This window comes from Pinus tabuliformis, chromosome 7 (assembly GCF_031772625.1).
Source record: "Pinus tabuliformis cultivar Carrire ecotype Pingquan chromosome 7, CPIR1, whole genome shotgun sequence".
Lineage (NCBI taxonomy): Eukaryota > Viridiplantae > Streptophyta > Pinopsida > Pinales > Pinaceae > Pinus > Pinus tabuliformis.
The window spans coordinates 413,006,326-413,025,564 of record NC_142293.1 but is presented as its reverse complement, the minus strand read 5'-3'; positions in this window follow the sequence as shown (position 1 = coordinate 413,025,564).

Below are 19,239 nucleotides of genomic sequence, written 5' to 3'. Positions count from 1 at the left end.
ATGTGGACTACTCCGCCATAAGCTACGCATGTCCTGTTGTGTTGTGTGTCTTGTTGGCTTAGTGGGTCCTGACCCAGGTTTAGAGTTAAGTTTGCCAAACAAATCCCTACACTACTAGCCCTTTCAGCATCAACCCACAGAGCGCAGACTAAAGTCTCACCTAAAGAAGTATGGGGGGATGCTAGAACCAAGTTTCTACACCCAAAGATAAGTGTGATGTCATTTTATGCCCTAAACCTACCTTCACGCAGATTGATAAGCCTTTAGGGATTACTGATATAACTTCCCTTAATCAGATTCTATACCTCCGCAAATGTTCACGACTATTTTTTGCGGACCCTAAATAGGTTAATCAACCACTTATGCACCTCTCTGATTACTCCTAACTTTGTATTTACCCATATTGGCTTAAGTGTTCAATAAATTTAACATACAACAAGATATTCTTCACGTAAACAATTATTATTACTTGCATTCATATGACAATATAAATCATGTAAAATCGTGCATCAATACAATATTAATTCATAACCCATCATTCATCATAACATAATAACGCATTCATTCATAATAGAAATAAATAGCCAAAACACAGGAATTGTTGGAATAATCTCTTTATTACTACTTTAGTTTTTCTTATAGACTCAAGACTTCCCTGTGCACTCAATTATAGGGGTCCGCGCACTCAGCTGCAGACTCTACTCTAGGCCTCTATGCACACAACTGTAGAGCCTCTTTTCTACTCTAAGACTTCTTCACTCTTTCTTCTACTGACCCATTACATTCGTCTTCATTGATATCTACTTCTCTTAGACTCTCTAAGGCTCTCCTACTTATATAATCCCATGGTTCACGGACCATGGGTAGGTCTATACAAGCTGACAAAACTTACATAAAAGAAGAGTAAAAAGCCTTTACGACACTTTACTATCTACGTGCTTTGCAACCACAACTTGCAGAGACTTTACATTCTTTACAACAAAACTTGGGCTTTTTTCCCCAAAACTTGGGATTTTGCCCCAAAATTGACCCTAGAGGACCCTGTCCCAACAGGTCTCCAACACAAATATTGTGACTCACCCCCAAGTCACTCTGCGGGCATGGAGATCTTACTGTGGAGACCTCCCAGCTCTACTTGTGCCACTACTACCTTAGTCGCGCTCTGCATGGCTACATGTTTGATCTGCTCTACCAGCTACTCTGTTGCTAGTCCTGCGCTATCTTCCTTGATCTTCTATTGTGTTCTCTATAGGCTTGCTAACTTTTCCTCAATGTTGGTGGAGATAACGTAGGCCTCATCCAGCACAGGCCCCAATCTGACCTTGAGGACCACCTCTTTCCTTTTCACTGCCTCCAGCTGTTTAAGCAACTGTTTTGCCTCATGTAGCTTGGCCAATCAGTATGCTATAGTGATGGTGCGTTTCATCACTATTTCTTCATCATACTATTGCTACAATTCACGGGCTTATGTGTTTAACCTCTACAGGTTAGGATCTTCCTATAACGCTATCACTACCTCCATGGATTGCTTGAAAAGCGTGGTGCAATCCACCACCGCGGCATCCATTACTACAACTCCATCCTTCGCAGCGGCTTCGTGATGTTCTCTAACCTCTGGAAGAGTTGAATGTTGTGACATCAACTCTAACTCTATAATCTTCAAGTTTAGTTCAAACTAAACCTTGGCCACTTCTATCTTCACGTCATGCACACCTACAGCCAACTTCTTGATCTTCACATCCATTGGTGCTTCCTCTAGGATATGTAGTTCAGGGACTGTTCTGCATGCCTTAGCCCCCATGGTTGCAATTTGTTTGTTTTGCACCTGAACTTTCTTCCATGCTTCCAGCACTGTTGTGTTCTCCATGAACATCTATTCATTGTTTACCTTATACTCGCTGATCATGCTCAGTGCGCGCTGCTCCCCGAACTTAAGTTCTGCAATCACGCCTGCTTGCAGTGTGTGAATGAACTCGTTGGTGAGCACGGCCAAGTTGAGGCCCACATTCTTCAAAGTGATGACAATAGCCTTGTAAGTGGTGCCTCTGTGCTCAAACCTCCATGAGGTAGCGTGACTTCCTGGAGATCCATTAACTGAACCATTTCTGTTGGTTGAGTGGTCCACACTTCCAAACTGGTTGATCCAGCACTACTCTCTCCTGCACCTACCTGGAGTCTAGTCATTTGGATCTACAACTCACACAGATTCATCCATATGGTGATCAGTGCCTACTTTTATTGCTGCTCAAACTACTGCAGTAGTTCTGTTGTTGTATCCCACACCTTCTCCCAATATCATCAAAGTCGCCCTCTATTAAGGTAATTGGATCTAGCAATGACTTAGTGGCTCTTGTCTTCTTGGAAGGTCCTTCCTTTTCCTTCTCCCTATACCGCTTCACTCAGAAGGGAGTTCTCTCCTATTGATCTCTGCCACCCTACTCTGATCGCTCTTCTTCCTTCGTTTGGGGCAAAGGATATTTCTCACTTCTATTGGAGCTACACTCATCCGGCTCCGCTTGTTCCCTTGTGGCATACTTCCCTTCTACCCATGCCTTCTCCTCAACCTCTTTCTTCTGCTTCTCACCCAATAGCTAAACCTTTTGTTTGGTTGATTCCTTTATCTTTTTCTCTATGGACTTACTAGTCTTGATGGCCTCATCGGATGCAGAATGCCACTCTGTTGGCCAGTGCTTGATGACCTCTACAATAGTATCATCTATAGCCAGATAGGGTAAGTCGAAGCATTTCTACATGGGGTCCTTTCACGCTCAGATGTAAACATGGTGGAAGTGTGCTTTGAACTCTGCGTGCCCCGAGAGTTGCTCAGACAAGGTTGGTGACAACTACGAATTTTGGTTGATGGCCATGTGAATGCTGGCCTCCATTAATACCCAAAATATTTTTCTCTCTATTACCCGCACAGCATCTTTGGTGGCCAAGAAATATGCAAACTTCGCCACTTCCGGTAAATCCTTCTTCACAATAGGAAACTGGGTATCGTCTGGAAAATCCCACGCAACCAATACAATTGAGAGAAACAACCACGAATAGTGAAGGGTCTTACTATTGTTCTATGCCTCTCTACAGTTTGCAAGGAACTTGCTACATAGGTAGCGCGCCCAGCTGAATTGTACGCCCTCTGCGTATTGAGCTGCCAATGAAACCACTGGAGTCGGCACCGCATCCATGTGACACTTTTGCATAAATTTTAGAGCTAGAATCTACGTGGAAATCTTGACCGTGGGGTTAATAATGTAGGTAATTGAATACCCACATGGAATTTTTACAAGTTTAAACTTGTCCTTCATCTTCTCAACAAGGTTGCACTCGCTCGTCTTTCCACCAAATTCCTTGGCCGAGTTTAGTCCAAAGTGTGGTAATAATGTGATCTGATGGATCAACATATCTATGATGGGGATCAGCTCATTTAACCATAAGCACCCATCATGCACCAGGCATAACAACTGCTTAATGACAATGAGGTTGATATTTAACCGATGATAGTGCAACACCCATAATAGGTTCAACAACCCTGACTTGTTGACTCTGCAAATCCATTCCACCAGCTCCAATGCAGTGACACCAAACTCCTTGTAGAAAACTCTCTGCATGAAGTTGCTGGTAGCAAGGTGGGGGAACCGCTCATGGTCCACCAAATCCTAGTCTTTGAGCTTCAAGTGTAAGACCCGTGCCAAGTGCAGACCTTTAAAGGTAATGTTCTTCGACAATAGGGGTGTGCTGAGGGAGAACTGTCTAGTATCTGGGTCCTTCAAGACCTTCACCTTGCCCTTGCATGAGGGGATATACTCTGGTAGCTTAGAAATAGGGTCCATCCCATCAATGTCAATATCCTCTGTGCCTTCCTCTGCCTCCAAATCCACCATTTCCCCCATCTCCTTCGCACTCAGCTTTTCTTTTCACTACTCCTGTGTAGTTACATGCTTTCGTGGTGACTCACACAACAACATCAGCTTCTTTTGCTTATCCATCTTCAGTATGGGGACCTCTCTTGTCGGTGTAGGCTTTGGCCTAGGTGACCTCGGCGCTGTAGGCACTGCTGTTGGAACCTCCATACTCATCACTTCAGGAGCAGCTCCCTTAGAGAAGATAACTCCCCCAGTACTAGTGGTTTCTGCTGGACCTGGTCCTAATGTCATATCGTGAACAAGCTTTATGTCTATCTCAGGATATTGATAAAACATGGGGCTAACTAGCCAATCCTCAAAGAATGCATGGTTCATGCACAACAAACAACACAACACAAAAATTCTCAAAATGCAAGGTGTTTCTCACTGGACAGCCACATGTATTTTATAGGTGGATTTGAATTCAAATTCCACCGTTCCCCCAAAACTTTGTCCATAAATGCTAGATTGGCGGAAAATTTCCACATATTTCGCTCTTAAATTTAACCTTAAATGCCTTAAATGCTGGCTGCTCACTGTTCTTGACCATCCTCTGGTAGTAAAATCATGAACAATGATGGTAACGATCACTTTTTGGCTGAGTTGCACGGTCTCTCATTCTATAGCATATCTCCCTTCGTGCTTCTTCTGGTACAGTAACACCCTCTTGTTTCATGCAGACCCCTTGTCGTGCAACTCTACAAGGGAAGTTTAGTTTATAGTCCCGCACCTCCTTGCAACTACCTAGAACACTAATACTATGCTACCATCATGTAGTTATCGAGCCAGATCGTAGTGTATGGCTTCAATTGGCTTCCATTTACCTTTCATGGAAATGGATCTCCAATCAATTTCACAAGATGAACTGCTCCACCAGCAGTAATCTCTTTGATAATATATTGCCCGAGAGTGCATCTGAAATTTTCCTGTTAATTTATCAAACTTAATGTCATATAATAAAACTAAATCATTTACCCTGAAGGAGTGCAGTTTGATGTGCCGATCATGCCATGCCTTTTCGCATTCCTTTTGAACCTGTTGATCGAATCTAGCCAAAAACCTATCTTCTTTGAGCTCTGTTAGTTGCGCTAGCCATTCTTCTAAGGCTCCATGGTTTGCTATCCCTATGAATGCTACTATGTGTAGACTAGGCATGATATACTCCATAGGCATCACAGCCTCTATACCATAGACCAACCTAAAAGGTGTCCAACTAGTAAGCTTTTTACAGGTAGTTATGTAAGCCCACAACACAACTGGTACACACACGTCCCAATCATTCCTCTACACATTGCAAACCTTTGTCAGTGCATTCTACAATATATTATTAAATGCTTCAACCATCCCATTATCTTAAGGATGATATGGCGTAGTATTCTAGTCATAAACTTGGAATTCTTCTGTTAGCGCATTGATCATTTCGTTGAGGAAATGCATACCGCGATAGCTCATTAAAATATTTGGGCAACCAAACTTGGTCAACAGATACTCAAATAGAAATTTTGCTATTGTTGCCCTGATACAGTCCTTCACAGGTTGTTCCTATGCCCATCTTGTCAAATATTCAGTCGCGGTGATGATATACCACATACTTGCCTTCTTTCCAGGAGGCTAAATCGGTCCTACAAAATCAATTGCCTATTTCTTAAATCGCTGCAATGATACCTGCAGATTCAAAGGAAACTCATCCCTCTGCGATGACATGTCGGTTATCCGACATGCATCGCATGCCCTACAATATGCTTTGGAATCGTTATGCAATGTTGGCCACCACAACCCAGCACGTAAAATCTTCTGCGCTATTGTTTTTCCTGCATAATGGCCTCCTACAACTCCTCCATGAGCTTCAGCTAGGATACTGTTTCATTCAAAATCAAGCACATAGCATCGTAGTATCTTGTCCCATCCCATCTTATATAAGTGACCTGCAATAACATAATCATCTACCTCACGCACCACCAATTCCTTCTTCTGTTCACTGGTGTATACTTCTTGAGCCATTCCTATAGTCAAGAAGTGGGTAATGTTTGCAAAATGTCTATCTGGTACGCGCACTGCAAAGAGCTGCACATTAGGCAGCCCCTCCTCTAAGTTGGTAGGCTCCTCTCCTATTTCAATGCAAAATAGATGATCTGGCCCTACATTCAATATCCCTAGCTTCACAATAAGTTTGAAATCATACTCCTGAAACAACATCAGCCATCTACATATTCCCCCCCCAACACATGCTTGTTGGCTAGGTTCTTTAATTGAGAATGATCTGTATACATCTTAAAGTGTTCACCTAACAGGTAATGCCTGAATTTCTGGAGCACATACACCATAGCCAACCCTTCACGCTCTGTCATCGAGTAATTATTTTCATCTTTAGACAACTTCCTGCTCGCAAATGCCAAATGCTATAGGGTGATCCAATTCTCCTCCACAGCTTGTGTAAACATTGCTCCCAGTGCAATGCATGACGCCTCCACATGCAGATAAAATTCCTTCTTCCAATATGGGAATACTAGGATCGACGCGGTAGCAATTTTCTCCTTCAATACATCTAGACTCCACTGACATTCTTCATCCCAATAGAATGTAGTGTCCTTCCTCAAATGCTTTTCCATCGACACGTTAATCTGGGAAGAGCTCTTGATGAACTTTTGATAGTATCTAGTATGACCCAACGTTGTGCACAATTGTTTAACACTCCTTGGCGCCTCCAAATTAATTGTGACTATGATCTTAGCAGGGTCCACCATTAATCCTTGTGTGCACACTACATGACCCAACAAGTTTCTGAAAGGGACGCAAAATAAGCACTTCTTCAAGTTGAGTGAGATCTAACACCTCTGGAACGTATCCAACATCAATCGCAAACTAGCTACATGGTGTTTTACCAGTCCAAACACTACCAAATCATAAAGATATACCTCCAAATTTTTTTGAATGAACTCTTTGAACACTGTAATGACTAGGCGTGAGAATATTTCCGACACATTCCTCAATCCAAAAGGCATTACCATATACTGAAAGAATCTCCACTCAGTTGCGAAGGTAGTCTTACTCTTGTCTTCTAGCATAATCTTTATCTGATGGTATCTAGAGGACCCACCTGTGAATGAATATGCTTCATGTCCTCCAACATTATCCAATACCTCATCTATGAACGGAGTTGGAAAAGGATCATGAATGCAAGCATCATTCAGCTTCCTGAGATCTACACATATCCTTGTCTCATCCTTATGCTTCTCTTCCTGAACCACCATTGGACTCACCCAATCGGATTCCTTCATTGATTCAATAATACCCATTGCCAACATCTTGTCCAACTCCAAATGGACCTTTTCCTTGTACTTAGGATTAAGGCGATATGGCCTCTACTTAACAGGCTCCGCGTCTGGTTTCAACATTATTTTCATCACTCCCAAATTGCCTATGATGCGTTTTAACTACGAAAAATTTGTGGGAAACAAATTATGATATTTGTGGAGCAACTCAGTGACCTTATCCATCGTAGCATCATCCCAGTAGTCCCCTATCTTCGCAAACTTCGGTGCTGCCTCGGTTCCAATTTTCAGTTGTCTAGTTTTCAATGGCATAGTGATATCTAGATTCTTTGTCTGTGCTCCCTCAACTTCACGGTGACCTTCTGCCTCTGGGATATTAATGTTCCTTGGGTCCTCGTCTTCTTTTTCCATAGTCACATTGTAGCACTCCAATGCATGGTGCATCTCTGTGGTCCAATCTGGTCGAATAAAATCCAAGGGATCCTATGGTATTCTGAACATCATTGTCTTGACCTCCTGTAATGCTTCGTCAATGCATTTGAATCCATCCTCAAAGTTGAATGTCATCAAGAATCCCTGTCTCAAAATATCCCACTCATTAATGTCATGGCAGAGCTCTGCTTCCAAGTACCAATTCATTGGTATTACATCCAAAGTGTGACAGAACAAATGCACCCACTCGGTTGCAACTCTGCTCCATAGGCGTCAGTCCATTTTTGTAAGTGATCGCATGGCTCACTCCTCCCATCATATTTCTTTGTTAGTCACACTTTTAGGTGACCAAACTGCAACCACATCATTTTTCTGCACTCGCGCCATCCATCAAAATTTTCTTTATGCGTACCCCACCATCTTACAGGTGTAGCCGCAACGCCAATCCAGTGCTGGCAAAAATGCATCCAAAAATTTATCTACATCAGTTAGACCCTCATAACAAGGCAAACTCCTTACCTCTAATGATACACAAAACAATTATTTAGTCATCATGTTACAATGTAGTGTAGATACTTCATGCAACCTATTTTGCTAGTTTTCCAAATCCTCATATGAATATGATGTACAAGAACTTTTGTGGTTCCATGCAATGCATCCATTTGCTATTAGATTCACCCAATATTGGTCTCATGCTATTATTTTGTACATCTGGTCCAAATCATCGCCACTTTCATAATCACGGACCAGTTTAGGATAACGTGGTCCTTCTGCAAGTTCCAAAGGTACTACTACATGGAGCGATTTCCTCTCAAATGATTGTCTGCTTCTTTAGATTGATCACCCCATTCATGTCAATAGCCCAATCGATCCCATGGAGCATAGAGTAGAGATTGTTGTCATCGAAAATCTCTATCACTTTGAAATCAACCAATGCACTCGCGCCTTCAATATCTACTATCACTCCTTGCAATCTTCCCATGGGGATAATCTTCCACTGATTTTCCATCCTTAATTCAATCAGAAACCACTATAGCATAGGTCTCCCCATTCTCTCCCATGTTTGTTTAGTCAAAACATTTGCATCCAACCTAAGATCCAGAATAACTTGGGCCATTTCATATTCACCTATTTGCAGAGTGAGCCTCATCTCGCACCCCATTCTTGTCTTATGCTTATCAATTTTTTTGACTACGCAACGTCCTTCAAGAGCATTTTTTTGACCGGCACATTTATTTATCAACTCCTATAATCATTTCACGGCCTTGATATAGCAAAGAAACTTCATACATGTCTCCAAGAACATGGTAAGCATGGAGGGGTCCATTTCTTCAAATAGCTTATCCTGAGTTCCTGAGGTAGAGGCCTTAGTGAAGCTTTTCTTCACTTCCATGAATGTTTCTTTCACAGACTCTAAATCAAATCCAACCTCCTTTTCTAGAGCTTTGTGGAGCCACTTACTTTGTTTAGGTTGCTTTCCTTTATCCTCACGAGTTGTCATTCCACTCTGCAATGCAATATTCAAATTAGGATCTTCTTCACAGGATTCAGCCCTCATCATTTGTAGGTTTTGGGTAGGCTACTGAGGTTGTGCCCTTTTCTCCTGTATTTTAGCTATTAATACAGGGTAGCCTTTTGTCACATGGTCAAACTGAGTGCAATATTGGCACGACAGGTGTGTCGAGTTCATATAGTCCCATGCGTAGTATACTGGCACTCCACAATTGTAGAAAAAAACTATTGGGTGTGGAGCCTAATTATCTTCTTTATTCATAGGTATCACCACATTGGACCCCAATTCGTAATGTGATGTCAAATTCGCCCGTAATATTTGTGCTACAAGGGGGTCCAGAGAGGACAGCTGTGATTTTTGGGAGCCCCCACTTGGCAGGGGATCGAGGGCAACACCCTCGAAGCTAAAAATAGATGTAAAATTGCGTTGTAAAATTTTGTAAGTCGTAGTCAATCTACATCGTTCATTAGGCAGAGATATAACAATAGAAGTTATGTTTAATTTAGGGTTTTTTGCCCTAGAAGGCAACCCCTCGCTATATATGAGGGAATTGTATTACGTCTATGTAGATCTATATTCTAAGTGAGAAAGAGAGACGAGATTGTGTTAGAGTGAAGAGGGAATTACAATGGATCTTCTCTAGGTTGTATCTCTTCATTTTGTTGGATAATATAAAAGGAAGGACTGGTTGTTTCTCCATGGACATAACCCAAATTGGGTGAACCATGTATATATGTGTCTCTCTTGTTTTATGTTTTTTCTATGTTTATATTTATGCAATATATTTTATGTGTTCCATTTCCCTCTAATATATGTTATTTTCTAACAACTAGTGTCAGAGCTGAAGGTCTATTTGGCTGATAAAATCATAGGAGAGAAGGGCTCGTGGTTTGAGTGGGAGCAATGGTGGAAGATGGTAGGCTTAGGGTTCAAAAATTTAACAGCCAAAACTACCAGCTATGGAAGATGCAGATGGAATATTATTTGTACCAAAAAGATATGTACCATGATCCAGGTGGATGTTGGTGGCCACCCACCTACCCCATTTGGACCCCCACAACTCTCTCTTTCAGTTTTCCAATTTCCATAATTGTAGCACAATTCACTGTTTTTTACAGTTTTTTTGGGTATTGAACTTCCAAAGCCATTTTGTGGCCCTAAATGACGTGTTTTGAGAAATCTGGGAGCAACATGGGTCCATGGACTAATGTTTCTCTTTCCAAAATTATAGTTCTCGGATATATCTTTCTAACGAGCTATTGTATGCATCAAATGGAGATCGGGTGCCAAAGTTACAACCCTGGGAAATTGATGTACCAATTTACCCAAATGGGGCCCACAATTTGGTATTTCATCTTCTAGGGTTAGGTTCTGGGATGTGAAGGGTTTTCCATTGTTTCTCAACAATAAATAGGCCTTCGAGCCTCATTGTGACATAGTTCAGAGGCATTTAGCCACCACATCTCTTCTCAGAGATAAGATACCATCGCCCTAGCTGGGTTCTTTCCATTTCTATTTTTAAGCACATTTTAGTATTTTACGGTAATGAAATGAAGTATTATTTCCGCTACAGATCTATATTTATGGTTATCTATGTAATTTGTTGTGTTCCTATTTAAATCCGGATTTGTGGTATCAGAGTGGTCTACTTTTCTCTCTATTTTTCTTTGCATGTCCCCAACGACGTTAAGATATAAGGAGTTGGGGCTTGAAATGGCTGAAACTTTGCAAGACCAACCTTGCAAATCCCAACGGCCTCCCATGGTGGATGAAAATAAGGATGAGGGGGTAGGACATCCTATAAAAAGCTTGCTCGAAGAATCCCTCGAGTGACAAAGGAATGTGATGATGGCTAGCCTTGCGCAGATCCTTTAGCGACTACCCAAAGGTGACACATTGGCTTCCAACAGCTACTCTGGAAATGCCACACTGTTTAAGGTACAAGTTAATTTTGAAATCCCCATATTCGAGGGTCAGATAGACACAGATGCTATAGATAAATGGTTAGATCTGCTAGATGGGTATTTTTCTGTTCATGAATTTTCAGGCCGAGAAATGATTGTTTTCGCTCTTCTCAAAGTAGGCCCCCACGTCAAGGACTGGTGGGAAACCTATTGCGAGAAGAAGAATGAAAGTACGGACTCACTATTTTCAGCCGCACCCACTTGGGATTATTCTGGGATGCCGTAAAAGAGTAGTACTATCCTGTCAAAAGCTATGAGGACAAATACATCAAATGGACCACACTGTGGCAGGTAAGGGACCAAGATGTGCCAGAGTTCACAAACATTTTTCATACCCTTCGCACAAAGTTGGGTATCAAGGACTTTGAACTGCATTTGGTACTCATATATCATGGCTGCCTACACAGATACATCGAGGAAGAGATGGAGTTCCTGAACATCTCCTCGCTCGACACGGCGTATTGATAAGCTGTCAAAATTGAGCAAAAGTTCAAATAGAAGAAGTGAGACTTTAGATATGCAAATCTGAAGACCAAAGGACAAAGCCAAAACGGGGTGACCCAAGACAACCCGTCAAAGCCGAAAGAAAAGAACAACACCAGGAAGCCAAAGAAAGACACAAGAAAGTGGTGTGAGTTCCACAAGAGTCCCACTCATAACACAAGTGAGTGTCGCATCAAGCAGTCGTTGGTGGCCAAGTTGAAGGCTTCAAAATCAGATGCATGTTCTGACCCTGAGTCAGAACCCAACAAGGGGGATGGAAAAGGGAAGTAGATCATTGATGTGGAGCCTAGCATCAATGTTTCCACCACCAAGTTTCAGAAGAATGAGCGCAAAGACCCAGAGGAGGGGGAGCGTCTTTTCCACTCACAGATGTGGGTGAAGGGTTCGCTGTTGCAATTCATTGTCGACAGTGGTAGCCAAAAGAACCTCATTTCAGCAGAGGTCATGAAGCAGTTGGGCCTATCAACTACACCACACCCACAGTTATACATTATCAGGTAGCTTCATGAAGGATGAGATCTCAAAGTTCGCGAGCAATGCTGACTTCCCTACAGCATCAAGCCCTTCACGGATGAGGTATTGTGTGATGTTACACCTTTGGATGTTTGTGATGTACTATTAGGCCAGCCATACTTGTGGAGGTGACATGCTGTGTATGAGTCAAGGCCTCGTGCTGTCATTATTTCTTTGAATAATTCATTATACAAGATACCAGAGGTAACCCCACCTACTGTCACCTCTTTGATCACTGCCAAGAAAGGCAGCAAGCTCATCTCCTAGACTAGGAAATTCATTTTCTGTCTGATTCGCTCCCAAAGTAAGGGGAATATCATCACCAAATCCATGAACCCCGCGAAGGGTTCCTGCATGCAACAGCAACAAAAAAGGGATACAGTCGTGATAGAACACAGGAACAACTTCTCCTCACCCACAGGTGTACTACACAATTTTCAGGTGGGCGACAAAATTTGGTTACATATGCAAAAAGAGCGCCTTACAAGAGCCCATCAGAAGCTCAGACCACTCCGACATGGCCCTTGCAGTAGTACCAAGGCTGTGGGGAACAATGCTTTGGAGCACAACATTCCTCCATTCCTTCGTTGGCACCAAGTGTTCAATGTGGACCGCCATCGACCAAGCTTCCCACCATTACTGGACACCTCAAACGTTACAAAACAGCGCACCAGGGACCAAGTTCAACAGATGGAGGAACTCATGCAATGGGGACCATTGCTTCCTAAGGGGGGAGGAATGATCTAGGTGGATGTTGGTGGCCACCCACCTATCCCATTTGGACCCCCACAACTCTCTCTTTCAGTTTTTGAATTTCCGTAATTGTAGCACAATTTACTATTCTTAGCAGTTTTTTTGGGTCCTGAGCTTTCGGAGCTGTTTTGAGGCCCTAAACGACGTTTCTTGGGAAATCTGGGAGCCACATGGGTCCATGGACCAATGTTTCTCTTCCGAAAATTATAGTTCTCAGATATATCTTTCTAACGAGATATAGTACATGTCAAACGGAGATCGGGTGCCAAAGTTACGACCCTGGGAAATTGATGTACCAATTTACCCAAACGAGGCCCACAATTCGGCATTTCATCTTCTATGGTTAGGTTTTGGGATGTGAATGGTTTTCTATTATTTCTCAACAATAAATAGGCCTTGACTCCTCATTGTAACAAAGTTCAGAGGCATGTAGCCACCACATCTCTTCTCAAAGATAAGGTACCATCGCCTTAGCTGGTTTCTTTCCATTTCTGTTTGTAAGCATATTTCAGTATTTTACAGTAATGAAATGAAGTATTATTTCCGTTTTAGATCTTTATTTATGGTCATCTCTGTAATTTGTTGCGTTCCCGTTTAAATCCGGATCATACCAACCATTCAGCAGAAAGACAAAGTAGTCGAAGAGTATGACAGACACATAATGGGATATTCTCGACAGAAAGGCACTAGGAACAATACGGTTGTGCCTAGCGGCATTGGTAGCCTTTAATATTTCAGAGGAAATGAAAACAAAGTGTTTAATGTCGACATTGGCCAAACTATATGAAAAACCCTTGGCCTCAAATATGGTATTTATTATGAATCATTTATTTAATATGAAGATGTCAGAAGGTCGATCTATTGCTGATGATTTAAATGAATTTAATACAATTACGAGTCAACTAAGTTTTGTAGGGGTAACTTCTAATGATGAAGTTAGGGCTTTGTTATTTTTGTGCTCATTTCCATAAAGTTGGAATGGTTTAGCTATGGCCATTAGTAACTTTGTCTCTAGAACTAGTACTTTAAAGTTTGATGATGTTGTCGGTGTAATCCTTAGCGAGTAAATGCGACAGAAAAACTTTGGTGAGACATTAGGTAATTGTTTAACTGTAGAGACTAGGGGAAGAAAAATGGAAAGAAGAAAGGGTCGAGGATATCGTACTAATTGAAAGAAAGGTAGATCCAAGTCCATATCGGTGATAGTGCACTAGAAATGTGAGAAGGAAGGACACCTGAAGAAAGACTGCAAGTCACAGAAGGGAAAAGAAGGAGATGTGAAACAAGAAAACAATCATGAAGTGAATGTGACAGGTGATGTGTTGCAAGATGCTTTGATTCTTTCATTAGAAAATATTATTTATGCCTAGGTGGTAGATTCAGGGGCCTCATTCCATGCCACACTTGATAGGAAACATTTTCATGATTATGTTCAAGGAGACTTTGGACAAGTTCGATTGGATGATGATAAACCCTGTAAAATCATTGGAATGGGTACAATTTTCATAAAATAGCAGAATGGAAATGAATGGCTATTGGAGGAGGTAAGGCATGTTCCAGATCTGAAGAAAAATCTAATTTCAATACGGCAGTTGAGAGGTGAAGGTTGTGTGACTACTTTTACAAATAAAGCCTAGAAGGTCATTAAAGGAGCCCTAGTAATAACAAAAGGAGAAAAGGTTGGTACATTGTATTTATGCAATGTTATTTCTAATTATGTTAATGCTCTAACCTCTACAGGAGAAGATACAATATTGTGACATCATAGGCTCGGACACATGACTTCAATCAGAACTATTGCTAAAATGACTTCAATTAGAACTATTTTAAGTCTAGTAGCAGCTGAAGATTTGCATCTTGAGTAGTTAGATGTAAAGACAACTTTTCTCGATGGGGATTTGGAGGAAGAGATATATATGTAGCAACCACAAGGATATGAGGTAAAAGGGAAGGATAAACTAGTGTGCAGGTTGCAGAAGAGCTTGTATGGATTAAAATAGGCTCCAAGGTGGTGGTATCTAAAATTTTATAGGTTTATGTCTAGACAAGGTTATACTAGATGTCACTTTGATCATTGTTTTTATCTCAAAAGACAAAATTATGGCGTCTATATTATATCATTATTGTATATAGATGACATGCTTGTTGCAAGTTCTAACATGCAAGAAATAAATGTGCTCAAAAGAAAATTGGCGAACTCATTTGCAATGAAGGATTTACGTTCTGTAAAACAAATCCTTGGAATGAGAATAACTAAAGACAGGAAGAATCGAAAATTAACATTGTCTCAGAGTGAGTACATAGAAAAGGTGTTGAAAAGATTTAATATGAAAAATGCAAAACCAGTTAGTATACCTTTGGCTAGCCATTTCAAACTAAGTAAGGAAATGTGTCCCAAGACTCAGGAAGAAATGGATTATATGTCTAAACTTCCATATGCATTAGCAGTTGGAATCTTAATGTATGCAATGGTCTCCACAAGGCCTGATATTACACATGCAGTGGGAGTTGTAAGAAGCTACATGAATAATCTTGGAAAAGAACATTGGATGGCTATGAACTGGATTCTGAGATATTTGAGAGGTACCACAAATCAAGCATTATACTTTCATGGTTCAAACATTGCTTTACAGGGATATGTTGATGCAGATATGGGAGGTGATAGAGATAACATATGGAGCACAACAGGGTAAGTGTTTACTATAGGTGGAACAACTATCATTTGGGTTTCAAAACTGTAAAGTGTTGCTGCATTCTCAACAATGGAAGCAGAGTATGTTGCTGCTACACAGGCTAGTAAACAAATTATTTGGTTATAAAGGTTTCTGGATGAATTGGGTAAGAAGCAGGAGTTGGGCAGGTTATACAGTGACATCCAGAGTGCCATAGATCTTTCAAAGAACTCTGCATTTCATTCCAAGAATAAACATATACAGCTCAAGTACCATTTCATATGGTCAGTCTTGGAAGATGGATAGTTGAAGCTAGAAAAGATACACACTAGCCAAAATCCTGCAGATATGTTAGCAAAAGTTGTAACCAAGGAGAAACTAGGATTCTACTCAGTTTCAATTTGTCTTCAAGTCTGATGAACAACATGAGAAACAACCAAGTCCAAAGTGGAGTCATTGTCCAGCAAATGAAGCAACAGTGGAGTTGCCATAATCAGTATCCAGGTGGGAGATTGTTGGGTGTGGAGGCTAATTATCTTATTTATTCAGAGGTATCACTACATTGGACCCGAGTTCATAATGTGGCGGCAATGCTGCCCCATAATATTTGTGCTGCAAGATGTTTCCAGGTGGGGGCGGCTACGATCTTTGGGAGGCACCCCCTAGTGGGGGATCAAGGGTACCATCCCCGAAGCTAAAAATAGATGTAAAATTTTGTTGTAAAATGTGGTAATTTCTTAGTCAATCTGGGTCGTTTATTACGCAGAGATTTGACGGTAGAAGTTATGTTTAATTTAGGGTTTTTTTTTCCCTAGAAGGTAAGTCCTTGGTATATCCGAGGGAATTGTATTGCATCTATGTAGATCTGTATTATGCGTGAGAAAGAGAGAGGAGATTGTGTGAGAGTGAAGAGAGAATTTCAACAGATCTGCTGTAGGTTTTATCACTTCATTTTGCTAGATAATATAAAGGGAAGGACTGGCTATATCTCCATGGATGTAGAACAAATTGGGTGAAACAGGTATGTTTCTGTCTCTCTTGTTTAATGTGTTTTCTACGTTTATATTTCTACAATATATAATTTTCTAGCAATAACTTGTCCCTAACCTCTCGCAGGTCCTCCTCCCCCTTGGCTTCATCCGTGCCCTAGATATCCTCCACGTGCTCTGCCAACACCTTGATCCGGAGGTAGAGTTTCTGTCTTCATTTGATACGCAGGCTTTCTTTCCATCATCAACACATAGGTACGACAATTGTGCTCATCGTGACCCACTGATTTATAGAAGTTGCAGAAGAATTGTTGCGATGTCTGCACAAATTTCTGCAGTAAGTGGCAATTGTCTATTACATGTTTTTGAGCTACCTGACAGATAGCGCACCACAGTGCAGGCCTTGTACTTGTCCCTTCTTGGGCTTCCCGCCTCAAAGCATCAGCCCTCCTACTGCCACATAATTCATGAAGACAGGGCAATGATATATATCATGCCCCTGACTCTTACATTTCAGACACCAAACTTCTTAGCGCAGCTCTAGCCGAGCCGCTCTATCTTTCTTTAGACTTTGGAACCCTAGGCAAATATTCTACAACTCTGAGTGAATCTGCTGAACTCCCAAAGCAACATCTTGAATCGGTGTCTCATGCAATCTCATCGCAATCTCCAGGGCTTCCGCCTGAGTGCAACTCTTTTGCTGTGATAAAGCAACCCTCAGGTGAGGCAAGAGCGAAGCTACAAACCATTCGCAGTGTTTTCCATTTGTAAGATTCATGTAAGCTTCACGGATCTGGAATTTCAATCTTCGGTCTAGCTCCCAAGGTGTTTCTCTAGGCCTCATGATGATTTCCATGAATCCAACGATTAATTCCACTTCAAACCTATGCCTATTGAATTCCTTATTTAGCGCAACCTAAATGTCTTCCAACGCAGCCGTCGGGTTATCAGTGCAATACTTAATGTACCACATTAGCACATGATCTTGCAAAGTAGTAACCAATGGCTCTTTATTCATCTGATCATCTATAATATTCTTGGATGTCCACATGACCTTTGAAACAAACCAAAACTAGTTCTAATCCTCAGTTTCCAAGTGCTTGGAAATAGGAAATGTCACTGTATTCACCATATTGAATAGCGACGGATGTGGTGGCAATGTGGGCGAGGGTGTATGTTGTGGACGTGAAGATAAGGTGGTGTGGGAAGATGGGGTATTCGCAGGAACCGTTGCCTTATTAATTGGATAAGCCTCTACAGTGAAGCCTGCACTGCTCCTTCGTCATCACTCAAAGGAGGCTCAATCAGTGGGCTATATTCAGGGCCTATTCTCACTCTATCCATGAAAAAATTCCTGCTTCGTGTAGCTCCAAAGATGAAGGTAATGGCATAACTCACCTTTCACACAAGAGCATTTTAATCCAAGTATTCAAATATCTCAAATACTTACCTCACGGCCTGTTGAAGAAGCATCGCTATGCTTCATTGTAGCTGACCTAGGCATCGACTTCAAATTCTACCACAAATATTCTGATGACACGATCAAGCCAGTGATCGACAACACACGCGATCTTATCTTCAGAGGATTCCAATCTCTGCACTAACTCCGGGGTCCACACTATTGGACTATCAAGCCTCCACCTTCCCTGGTCATCTGCCAATTTAGCGATCCACTCGTATAGCTTGATTGAGAAGGAATAGAAGAAAATTTCATGTATCTCTATGGATAGATATATATCCAACCACTCCTCTTTTGTTAGGCGCGGATTTCTATTTTCTTGCACCGCGAATTCGTGGTTCTTTCTATCCAACCACTCCTCAATTTCTTTCTTTGTTGGATTCCAATGATGCAATATCACACATCTCCTTATGCAGATCTTGGTCTCAACAATGAAACCATTTTTTGGCTTAGTGGATCCTTACCCAAGTTCAGAGTTAAATTTTCCAAACAAATCCCTACACTATTGGCCCTTTCAGTATCAACCCATTGAGCGTGGACTAAAGTCTCACCTGAGGTAGTATGGGGGGATGCTGGAACCAAGTTTCTACACCCAGAGATGAGCGTGATGTCATTTTATGCCCTAAACCTGCCTTCGCGCAGATCGATAAGCCTTTAGGGCATATCAATATAACATCCCTTAACATGATGCTATACCTCCGCTAATTTTCATGACTATCTTTCATGGACCCTAAATAGGTGAATCAACAACTTACGCACCTCTTTGATTACTCCTAACTCCGTATTTACCCATATCGACTTAAGTGTTCAATAATTTTAACATGCAAGAAGATATTGTTCGTGTAAATAGTTATAATTACTTGCGTTCATATGAAAATATAAATCATGTAAAATCGTGCATCAATACAATATTAATTCAGAAACCCATCATTCATCATAATATAATAGAGCATTCATTCATTACATAAATAAATAGCCAAAACATAGGAAATGCTAGAATAATCTCTTTATTAATACTTCAGTCCTACTTACAGACTCAAGACTTCCCTGTGCACATAGTTGCAGGGGTCCACACACTCAGTTGCAAACTCTACTCTAGGCCTTTACGTACACAGTTGCAGAGCCTCTCTTCTACTCTAAGACTTCTTCACTCTTTCTTCTACTGACCCATTACATTCATCTTCATTGATATCTACCTCTGTTAGACTCTCTAAGACTCTCCTACTTATATAATCCCATGGTCTGCGGACCACGGGTAGGTCT